This window comes from Parasteatoda tepidariorum, chromosome 1 (genome assembly GCF_982258835.1).
Source record: "Parasteatoda tepidariorum strain Cologne lab strain chromosome 1, Ptep-v5.0, whole genome shotgun sequence".
Taxonomy (NCBI): domain Eukaryota; kingdom Metazoa; phylum Arthropoda; class Arachnida; order Araneae; family Theridiidae; genus Parasteatoda; species Parasteatoda tepidariorum.
This window is the reverse complement of record NC_141755.1, coordinates 95,015,242-95,027,359: the sequence shown is the minus strand read 5'-3', so window position 1 is coordinate 95,027,359 and position 12,118 is coordinate 95,015,242. Positions and strand designations below refer to the sequence as shown.

The window sequence follows — 12,118 nt, the reverse complement described above, 5'->3', positions numbered from 1 at the left end:
AAATTGCAATAAATATCAAGCAAGTACAACTAGGGAATAAAAGCATTTTTATTTATATTCAACTGAAATATCCATTATATTTTGTTTTGAATATATAAACAATATTATCTGCTTCATGAAAAAGTTATCCCTTCAGCGAGGAAAACAATTCTAATATCAGTTTGAAATTGCCGAGTTGTTTTTGGTACCTAACAAAACCGTTTATAAAAAGACCATTAGCTCCTATCTGTGCTAAACCAGCTATTTGTTTTCTCTAACTATATCATAAAGTATTTTAGAAAAATTTAGCTTAGTAAACAAAACGCCTAATCCTGTCAATATTTTCTAACTCTATTTTTCATCACCAGTTCTTACACTATAAATAAAAAAAAACCTCGCCTGCGGCCAAAAAAGTCTATTTCTGCACCTAAATTTAGAAGTATTTTATGTATCATCGGTATTTTCTCTGTAAATCCCTACCTTCAACGCTTCTATGTTTTCTCAAATCATTTTCCTTTGTATGAAAATCAATGGATGCACAGTAAATATTTCATGAAACCGATACATAACGATACGGAAAGTTTTATCTGGGATGAAATTTTATTCTTTGAATTTCTAGATTTACCTTCAATACAAAGATTTATTGACATATTTTGAGTTATCGCCTATTTGATAAAAAAAACGGTCTAAAATGTTGAAAAATCATTCGATAATTAATCTTCCTTTGCAAGGAAGTCGATAGTTTTAATCTTTTACAAAATCTTTTAGTATCAAACATTTTCTTAAAAGTGATTTGAAAAATTTCAATAAAAACAAAATTTTTGGAAACTTTAAAATCTTATTTAAGAATTCTTATGTTAGAATAATGAAAGAGCGTGGTTCAACTTTAAGGTTGTTATATGGCAGAAGTATAGTAGTTGTACGAACTACGTAGACTGCAATCTACAACTTAAACACAAACTTGAATCACATTCTTTAATTTAAAAACTTCAATAATAGAAATTATATATATATATATATATATATATATATATATATATATATATATATATATATATATATATATATATATATATATATATATATATATATATATATATATATATATATATATATATACCGAAGAGCCATTACATTATGACCACCCTGCTGAAAACATGTAGGACCAACTTTAGCCCCTCAAAACTGCTAGCACCGCCGTGGCATTGATTCCACAAGGTGCTGATAGGTAGTCTGAGGTATCTGGTACCAAGCGCTCACCAACTGGTCCTGCAGTTCCCTCACATTGCGAGAGGGTAGCGTGGCAGCACGAATTTGGTTTTCCAAGTAGGACTACAAATGCTTTATTGGATTAAGGTCAGGTGAATTTGGAGGCCAAGACATGACTTAAAAGTCACTGGAATGTTCCTCGAACCAATCCATGACGATTCGACCCTTATGACATGGTGCATTATCCTGTTGGTAAACACCATCCCCAGCAGGAAAAACAGTTTCCATGAATGGGTGAAACTGGTCTGCAACTCTGTTCAAGTAGCTTACAGACGTCAGGGATTGCTCTATGAGGATTATGGGTCCTAATGTGCCCCTTGAAAACATTGTTCCTGGGCGAGAAACCATGAAAATATGGGCGAGCCCATTGTTATAGATGTATTAACTGATACACCTGAGAAAGATAGAATTACTAAAGCTAAAAATGAAAAGATAGAAAAAATGAAAAAAAAGCATGAAAGAGTATCAGAGAAGAAAGAAAAAGGCCCACTACAACTCCTGAGGAACATGAAATTGCGAAAAACCCAATTGACGAAATTAACCCAATAAACTCACATAAACAAATAAACCCAATAAATTCACGTATTAAGCTACAACCCCTTCAGTATAATGTGTTTCTATATCTGTTATATTAAATATTTTTTTCTTTTAAATACGATGATTGCTTTGTGTTTTTAATCTTGTTCATAAGTGCCCCTGGTATGTTCACATGTGCCCCCCTATAGAGGCACATGTGAACAATTGAAGTCATTTTTCTAAAATATCATTAAGTAAAGAAATATTTTATTGAAAAATCTCAAGAAATTCCATAAGACAACGAAAAGACTGTTTAAGCATATGGACTTCTTTACTGTGAGAAATTGATGATATTTTTTGAAAAATGAAGAAATAAAAGAATTTGTTCTCATGTGCCCCCCTCTCCCCTATCTATAATAATATATTTTGCATGAATAAATAAACCTTTTGATATGGATCTGCAATAATTTAATTTTATTTGACTCTACGAACTTATAATAAAATATTAATTTATAAATTGCACACGGAGAAAGAAATTATGGTAAAACTTCCTTTCTGTATGATAAAAAACCTAAAATTCTAGAAATAAAAATCAAAATATGCGGTATTTAAACCTTCCTTTTGGTAATTTTAACGTACATATGGTAATGGTTTACCTGAAATTCTGATTTCAAAATTATAGTTATTATTATCCTACATTTAGTAAAAAAACACAAAAAAAAATATTATACTGAATAAATGGTTTTTATACCATGCTTTAAATCATTAAAATAAAGTTACCAAGTTTTACTATATTTACCAAATTTTATCAAACTATATCTCATTGCTAATTTTGCCGAAATCACTACCAAAGCGCTTCCATATAAGTTAGCGAATTTTTGCGTTCACATCATCCAGAAACACGGTAAATTTTACCACATTCTCGTATTTTTGACCATATTTTTTTTTCTTGGTGCATAAATAATTCTTGTATGTTAGTGGCATTCCTATAATCAAAAAACGGAAAAAATATTAATTAATAAATAATTCTATTATATTTAGATTATACCATTAATACTGTAAATTCAATACCAGTCTCTCGATAAAGTGCGACATTTCTTGAAGTAAAATTTGCAAAACCGTTCACAGCATTCTTCGTTCGTAAATCCTGCTGTTTTCCGTCTGTCTCAATCGATTCCTATACTTTCTCCGAATTAAAGGTCACTAATTTGAATTTCAACACCTTTCTCGGAACCCACGCTTTCTACGCCAAAACAATGAATACATTGTTCTAATCAGCGTAGCTGTCTTGGATAAAAAAAAAGGGTGAGCAAATTCTCAAGAGCCAATTTAATTAGGCGTGAGTGTATGCAGCTTAATAAGTACTTTACCTCATTAGCAGAACGCGTAAGTTCAAACGGGAATAATTTTCTAAAATTGCAAATCCAAAGCTACTTCCTCTCTTGTTTGTATTTTTCAAGTCGATTGACCAAAAGGGAACTAAATTCGTCAGAACAATGCGCTTCAATTAGTTTAATTTCTTTGTTTTACCGTAAATACGAATTAGATTTTATATTTATTTATTATTTAGCCAGATTATTTCTTCAGTTTCAGTAATTTTAAAAGTTAATTTTATTAATCGTAATTAAATTCTTTTCTAAGATCCTTTAGACTCAATGGAATGCATTATTTAACTTGACTTTTAATGTATGTAAACATAAAATCTCCTAATCGAATGTTCAGCCATAGAGGTTTTAAAATTTGCGTATTCTTAAACGTAATATAATATTAAACGCAGCTTATTTAAATTCATTATTTGAAAAATTGTTAATTTAAATATTATCCAATTGAATGAACTTTTAAAGAGGACACTAAATTTTATTAAAATGAGTGGGAAGTCTTATTTATTATAATCTTTTTTTATATGAATTTTTTTAATGACGGCTATAAAATTAAAAAAGGATTTCATATAAAGATATGAAATTATGATATCTCTGTCCATAATAAATACATTTAAAGGTGTTATAGCATTAACTAACGTTTAATCTTTTTTTTCGTTATTTTTTTATTTATTTTTTATGCTTTTATTTAATTGTTTTATATTTTTTTCTTATCTTTTATTAAATGAAAAGCTTCATTTATGATATTACTTTTTCGTACGATTTTTAGCATTATTAACATTGTAATTCATACAAATGTATGAATCTATGCCGATTATCTGATATCTGAAAATATTTATTAAATGTACTGTTAAATTTTTTTAACTTTAATGTTTTTATTAAATCTTTAATTAAATGAGAAGCTTCATTTATGATATTATTTTTTCCAACGATTTTTAGCATTTATAACATTATAATTCACAAAATGGATGAATCTATGACGATTATCTGATATCTAAAAATATTTATTAAATGTACTGTTAAATCCTTTTAACTTTAATGTTTTTTTATTAAATCTTTAATTAAATGAAAAGCTTCATTTATGATATTATTTTTTCCTACGATTTTTAGTATTTATAACATTATAATTCATAAAAATGTATAAATCTATGACGATTATCTGATAAAAAATATTTATTAAATTCACTGTTAAATATTTTTAACTTGAATGTTTTTTGTTAAATCTTTTATTAAATGAAAAGCTGCATTTATGATATTATTTTTTCCTACGATTTTTAGTATTTATAACATTATAATTCATAAAAATGTATAAATCTATGACGATTATCTGATATCTAAAAATATTTATTAAATTCACTGTTAAATATTTTTAACTCGAATGTTTTTTATTAAATCTTTTATTAAATGAAACGCTTCATTTATGATATTATTTTTTCCTACGATTTTTTGCATTTATAACATTATAATTCATAAAAATGTATGAATCTATGACGATTATCTGATGTCTAAAAATATTTATTAAATGTGCTGTTAAAAGTGTTATAGTCTCCACAAACTTTTTATTATATTGAATAAAAGACGTCACCTGTCAAAATCTGTTTCCATACGATTCAATGAATTTAAAACGATGCAACTTTATACAAGACTAAAAATCTGAGATGTCTGTCAATGTCTAATAAATACACTTTAAAAGGCGTTACAGAAATGCTTTATTATATTGCATGGAAGACCTCATTTATAAAATTCGTTTCTCATACGATTTAATGAGTTTAAAACAATGATACAACTTCATACAAGACTAAAAATCTGAGATGTCTTTCAATGTCTAATAAATACACTTTAAAAGGCATTACAGAAATGCTTTATTATATTGCATGGAAGACCTCATTTATAAAATTCGTTTCTCATACGATTTAATGAGTTTAAAACAATGATACAACTTCATACAAGACTAAAAATCCGAGATGTCTTTCAATGTCTAATAAATACACTTTAAAAGGCGTTACAGAAATGCTTTATTATATTGCATGGAAGACCTCATTTATAAAATTCGTTTCTCATACGATTTAATGAGTTTAAAACAATGATACAACTTCATACAAGACTAAAAATCCGAGATGTCTTTCAATGTCTAATAAATACACTTTAAAAGGCGTTACAGAAATGCTTTATTATATTGCATGGAAGACCTCATTTATAAAATTCGTTTCTCATACGATTTAGTGAGTTTAAAACAATGATACAACTTCATACAAGACTAAAAATCTGAGATGTCTGCCTATGTTTATTAATTATACTTTTAAAAGTGATACAGCATTAATAAATGCTTTATTGTATTTCATTAATGACTTCGTTTATAGAATTCTTTCTTCATACGGTTAAATGAGTTCATAACAATATAGTTTGAAGCAAATATCTGGATCTATGAAGTTCTGAGTAAATTTATTAATCTATAATATTCATTGCATTTAAGAATCTTAAAACAATCTACTTCCATATGCATTTATATCATTTTATTTTTTATATAATTCTATGCTATGATGTTTTCACAAAATTAAATAATAATTCCTCTACATGGGTAATAGCTTACATAATAGCTACTTGCACAATAATTAATCTATAATTCGTATGAATTCATAATAATTTATCATGTGTGAAGAGACTGATAAACGTACAAGTTTATTATTTATTACTAATTTGTTCTTTTCCTATGCGTTTGTCATTGTTCAAATCTTAATTTTTTCTCTATACGTAAATTTTTTCTTGTGAATCTCTATAAATTCATGAGAATCTGCTTTAAATTATTTTGTGATAATCTGTTATTATGAATCAATGATAACCTATTTTTATTTGACTCTATGAATCTATAATATTCTACTTTTACTGTTTTACTAATTTGTTATGGAGGTAGATGTTATTACCCTTTTAAAATAGAATATCAAATTAAATTAATTTTAAGCATAATTTCTGATTTAATATTATTACATATATGTTCTTTGAAAATAAACAAAATCAGTAAAAATAATGGAAACGAAGCTTTTTGAAAAATTTATTTTTTGTCTTCTCTAAGTACAATTATTAAATTATATTGCAATATGTGTAATACTTTCGAAAGTATAATCATTCAAAAACCGGAAATTTATTTGTACTAATCTTACATTCTACTGAATGCAAGAACTCACACCAGGACATAAATCCATACATAATTTAAAGTACTTGATCTATAATATTTTATTACTCTGTAAAAATAAAATATTCCATTGGAAATATTTATTCCAAATATATGGTTCATATTTTCACCGCATTTTGAAGCAAAACAAACTAAAAGCATATTCGAAACTTTTTGTAGCTAGTTTTTCGATTAGTTATCCAAATAATTACGAAACTTTTTTGGTATTTCCCTGTTTTTATTTTAAAAAATATCTCTAGTATCAGAGATTTCATAGCTTCGAGTATGCCGCACAATTCCATTTATGTTAAGAGAATATTAAAGAACCAATAATTTGAAAAGCGAAAGTTTTCATTTCAAAGCTATGTATCTAAACTTGAAACTTCAAAGTATTATGTATTGATTTTTTTTTATTTCATTCCTTCTAAAGTAATAAGAATTTCTGTTTTATCAGCAAAAAAAAAAATTTTTTTTTCGAAAAGCAATTAAAATTTATTTCTATCATTTTGGTTGTGGATTTCGGCCGTCTTTTCTCGATTTATGTCGTCTTTCTTTAATAGTCTTTCAAGAAATAAAGCAAAAATAAAAATATGTTTACATTTTTAAGGAAAACCATATAGGAATGTTAAAAACTTTGATGGATATCATAAGAAAATAAATTCAAATTATTAGTTTTGTGAAACTGCCACAATAAACATGTATATTCATAATGCTAAAACTTTTTCTGCTAAGTACTATTTTATATATTTACCAAAACTAGCATTACCAACGACGCCCGGTGGCTGAGTGGTAGCGCTTGGCGCTCCCATGCCGCAGGACCTGGGTTCGATCCTCGGGCCGGGCAAGGTTGACTCAGTCTTTCATCCCTTCAGTGGGTCGATGAATGAGTACCAAGCATGCTTGGGAACTAAACACTGGGAGTTTCGCGTTCGGTTGACCACCAAACCGGAACACCTGCTCCTGCACCCCATAGCCCAAGGTCAAGAAAACTGAGATGGGCACAGTAGGCCTTGGCCCTCTTTGGGCTGTCGCGCCACTGAGTTTAGTTTAGCATTACCAAAACTAATTTCGGCAAAATTTGCTTTAAATCAACAATGAAAAACCTGACACAAAAGACATTAATTACTTTAATGTTGAGTGATGTTAACGTTACTAGGATAAGACCCTTGAATAAAAAAAACATTTATATTTGCAAATAAATATATGAAGTTATTTCAATTAAATTAGATACTGGTTTGAATTATTTCCTATTATATTATGCTTTAGGGGAAGTTTGAGGTTTTTAAACAATGAAAAAAGGAGAAATAAAACGAATTATTATGTAATTGAAAACATTTACACAATTAAAATTGGACATTGGATTGAACTATTTCCTATTATATTATGCTTTAGGGGAAATTTGAGGTTTTTAAACAATAAAAAAGTAGAAATAAAACAAATTCTTATGTAATTGAAAACATTTACATAATTATATTAGACATTGGATTGAACTATTTCCTAATATATTATGCTTTAGGGGAAATTTGAGGTTTTTAAACAACGAAAAAAGGAGAAATAAAACGAATTCTTATGTAATTAAAAACATTTACACACGTTTGCTTTTTAGAATTTTATAGAAAAAAAATGGTTTTGAATTTGAATTTAGAAAATATACCATAAATAAATGCGTGTTTTCTTCTAAAAGTAGCTAAAATATTCTTTGATATCTTCAAGAAATTAATTTGTTGTTCCATCTCCGATAAATGCGTATAAAGAGCAGAAAAAAGCTCGAGAAATAGGTTTTATAAAAAGCAGTTTCGAACGTCCCAGTTTATTTTCACTTTTTGGCTATGTACCACAATATTCATATTCTAAACTATCACCTTTTTTTATAAACATTAATCCTAAATTACGTAAACAGTTTTTTACGCGAAAAAAAACAGTATTTTGTAACACAACATCTGCTTAAGCACTCTGCATTTTCTAAACATATTTATCCCTCCAAAGAAAAGAAAATCCCTTTCGAGAGGGAATTCCCAAAGTTATTTACCGAAAGTAAAACCAGAACAAAGCCTAGACCTTGCATGATACATCACTTTTAATACATCAGGTGATTTGTATACACGTCAAGACACGCCGGAAAAAAAATCTCTAAAATAAATATATATCCTTTGATCTTAAACTTTTTTCTCTAGTTTTTCAAGGAAAACTTCGATAGTATTATCCTAATGTAGAAAAAAAGAAGAAAAAATATTGATCAAGTATCTCCTTTTATTCCCACTCATAACAGATAGGATTATATTTTTTCTTTCAGATCTTGTCATTACATTTTAATTTTTTTAAATTCTTTAAATATTAATTCATCCGTCCAAAAACTTGTGATAATTACATAATAATGAGGCATAATTCCAACTTAAAATCAGAAATGCATTTTTCATTTTTCAGTAAAATGCTTCCTAAACTGTTTTACTACAATATATAGTTCCATAAATCATGATTTATTTTAAATATTTCCTCACGTATCAATCTATAACATTACCGGTTAACTATTATTATTACATAAGTGATTAGATGATAGTGAAAAATTTGTTTTGAATATACTTTTTGCTCAAAAGAAAATAAAAATATCCGAAGAATTTTTAATTATATCATATTTTATTTTCATTGGAAAAATGATTAAATAAAAACTTATTTAGTTGTTATTTTATCATATTCAATTAAAACAGCCAAATAACGATAAATAAAAAAATAGTGCGTGGAGTCCTCCGCGAGGAAGAAGTGAAACTTTGTAATGTGGAAATGAAAATAGGAAGGGGTGGAAATTGATTTTTAGTGAAATGATACTGTTTCTTTAGGACAACCTTTATTAACAATGCTTACAATTCACAATTGATCGCATCTTTTAATTATCATTTTCGAGTGGAGAAATATTCAAATCTATAGCATTTACAATGGGATTATGATAACTAAAGTAAGATACGAAATGTTTGAGTTCTATTTTTTCAATATTTCTTGCAAAAACTGCATCAATGGTAGTTACCCCTTTGGTTGTTGGATCATTCCTACCATTTATCATTTCCAATCCAAATTTGTCTTTAAGGAAGGTTAATAATGTTTCAGCTTCAGGTAACGAGAAATTCACATTTAAATCTCCTGCGAGGATCACAGGCCGCTCACAATAATCAATTTCTTCACCAGTAACGTCTGCCAGAGCTTGTGAACCTGCAGTGGATAGTGGCAATAAAGATGTTGCAATAAATAATTTAATATCCCTCATGGCTGCATTTGGTGAAATATAAATGGCAATTAGAAAAGAGAAAACCTAACAATCAATTGATATTCACAAGAGACGTACCTGGACATAACCTTAAATCCGTCGCATTGTCCGTGGGATTGTTTTCACTCATTTTTTACTATTGGTATCCACTAAATTTGAAAATAAAAAATGCTATCCTATTAAATTATATGCGTATCAAATCAAACTAAAAAAATATTTATAGAAAAACAATACTTTTATGACTTTTATTATTTTTATGCTAGTGAGAACCAAAACAATATGGAAATGAATGAGGGAGAACTGGATCCTACCACGTGATTTCCCGGCCAATAAAAATGTAGCGTTAAACGTTTAACGCAACCTTGTTGGAAGTCGCATAAGAAATATCACTTCAAAAATAGTTATCAAACCGTTAATTGTGAAGAAAATCGTTTATTGACTGTTCTCACATATTAAGGTTAGACAACCAAAATTTCATCCGCTTCAACTAAGCCCACAGTCAGTGAAAATCGGGATCTAAGCCATGTGATAAGTATTACGAATTTAGATTTTTATTTTAAATCGTCGGGGGGCTAAAAATTTTCTAGCACAATATGTGTGGTGAACACCTTATGAAGTCACTTAGTTCCTTGCACAGTAGGGTACATGATTTAGCAGAGAGAGCTAATCTGCCAATCTATGTTGGGGTTCGTTTCCCAGCGTTGACGTCACAATATTTTCTTCAACGCACGAGGAATTTCCAGTGCCATGTCCTCAATCGATGACCCCGGACTATTAGAAAACGTCATTCACGCTTAGATGGCAGAAAGACAGAGATACTCCATGCAGATTGATTAGATGGACGGTATTTTCCATCTCTTACCATAGACGGCATCATTAGATAAACCAATTAAATCACATTCTACTTGATAAAACGCAACTTAACTACAACCTAACTCCAATGTTCATTACCTTAGGAAAATTCTAACTCAGCCATACTACAATGTCCAGTTACATTTCATCTTTATGGTTTTGAAACCATGCTAGATATAAATAGTTAGAAAACTATTTAGTTTTGTATTCATGATTTCTTAAACCTTACAGCTGTAAACGGCTTCAAACCCGTAAAAGTAAAGAAATGTTCCAGACCATTAACTTTATAGTTAATTGGATAGACAGGCTGCTGTCAGTTACTCTTCCCTAACAGCTCTTCATTCTCCTTCGTTTCATTGAAAATTCGTTTTAATCTCTCTTGCCATTTAGGTATATTACTGCAATTTGATATAAAGAGGAAATAACTTTTAATTTTCTGCAAAAAACTAGACAGTCATTCAAATTACTAAAAACTATACATTCCATTTTAACTTACTTATTGTCTGCATAATGGTAATTGTTAATAAAATTTCAAAGAATTTAAAATTTAAAACATATAAACTTATAAAAAGAAATACACTAGTTATCATAAATTAAGGAAAATTCACAAAAATCGCGATAACTCAAGAAATTACACATGGAATTTTATGAAACTTACCCACAATATACAACACATAGTAAGGTATTAAACAACATAAAAAGAAATTATCAGACATTAATAGTAGTATAGAAATTAGCACATGTATAAAATAAACAAATTGGAAGTATCGGTTTGCAATAGAAAAAGTACCTTTAATATGGAATATGATTGCCTCTAGAAGCAATACAGCACAAACAGCGATGTGTGATGCTTTCAATTATGCGGTCTATCAGTTCAATAGGAAGTGAGAGCCATTGCTCTTGTAAAGCAGTTGCAAGCGTGGCAAGGGTCTGAGGGGGCGGATTGATGGCAGATACACGCCTCCCTAGAGCATCCCAAACGTGCTCGATAGGATTCAAGTCCGGGGATCGAGCTGGCCACTCCATGCGAGTAATTGTTTCCTGTTGAAGATAATCATCAACAATGCGAGCTCTGTGTGGTCTTGCATTATCGTCCTGTAACAGGAAGCAATCACCAATTGCCCCGGCATATGGGCGCACATAAGCATCAAGGATGTTGTCTCGATAAACCTGAGCATTCACGGTTCCCCTTGGAAAGACATGGAGGTATGTGCGCCCTCCTAAGGATATGCCTCCCCAAACACAGACACTGCCTCTTCCGTATGCATCTCTTTCACGGATGTTTGATGGATGATAACGGGTCCCAGGTTCTCTCCATATCAAATAACGTCTACTGTCACTTTCTAGACTAAACCTGGACTCATCCGTAAAGAGAACAGGCCTCCATTGATCTGACGTCCAGTGGACATGTTGTCGGGCCCACTGCAAACGGTCTCTCCTATGGCGTGATGTGAGCGGCACGCAAATGGCTGGTCGTCTCGCATACAGACCACCTTCGTGGAGCCTTCTGCGCACAGTTGACGTTGACACCAACCTTCCGGTGGCTGCAGCAAGAGAGGATCTAAGATGTGTCGGAGTAGCGGTTCTATTCCTGCGTGCACTTAATGTCAAATATCGGTCATCGGCACTGGTCGTAACAGTTGGCCGTCCTTGACTGAACCTCCTAGATGCCGAATCTGTGGTTTGAAATTGCCTCCA

General features: G+C 29.9%; 1 protein-coding gene across 1 annotated transcript in view; it reads left to right on the top strand.

Moving 5' to 3' along the window:
• LOC107451674 (uncharacterized) overlaps positions 1-12,118 on the top strand; it is a 291,208-nt gene that overhangs the window by 32,763 nt on the left and 246,327 nt on the right. The window lies entirely within an intron of this gene.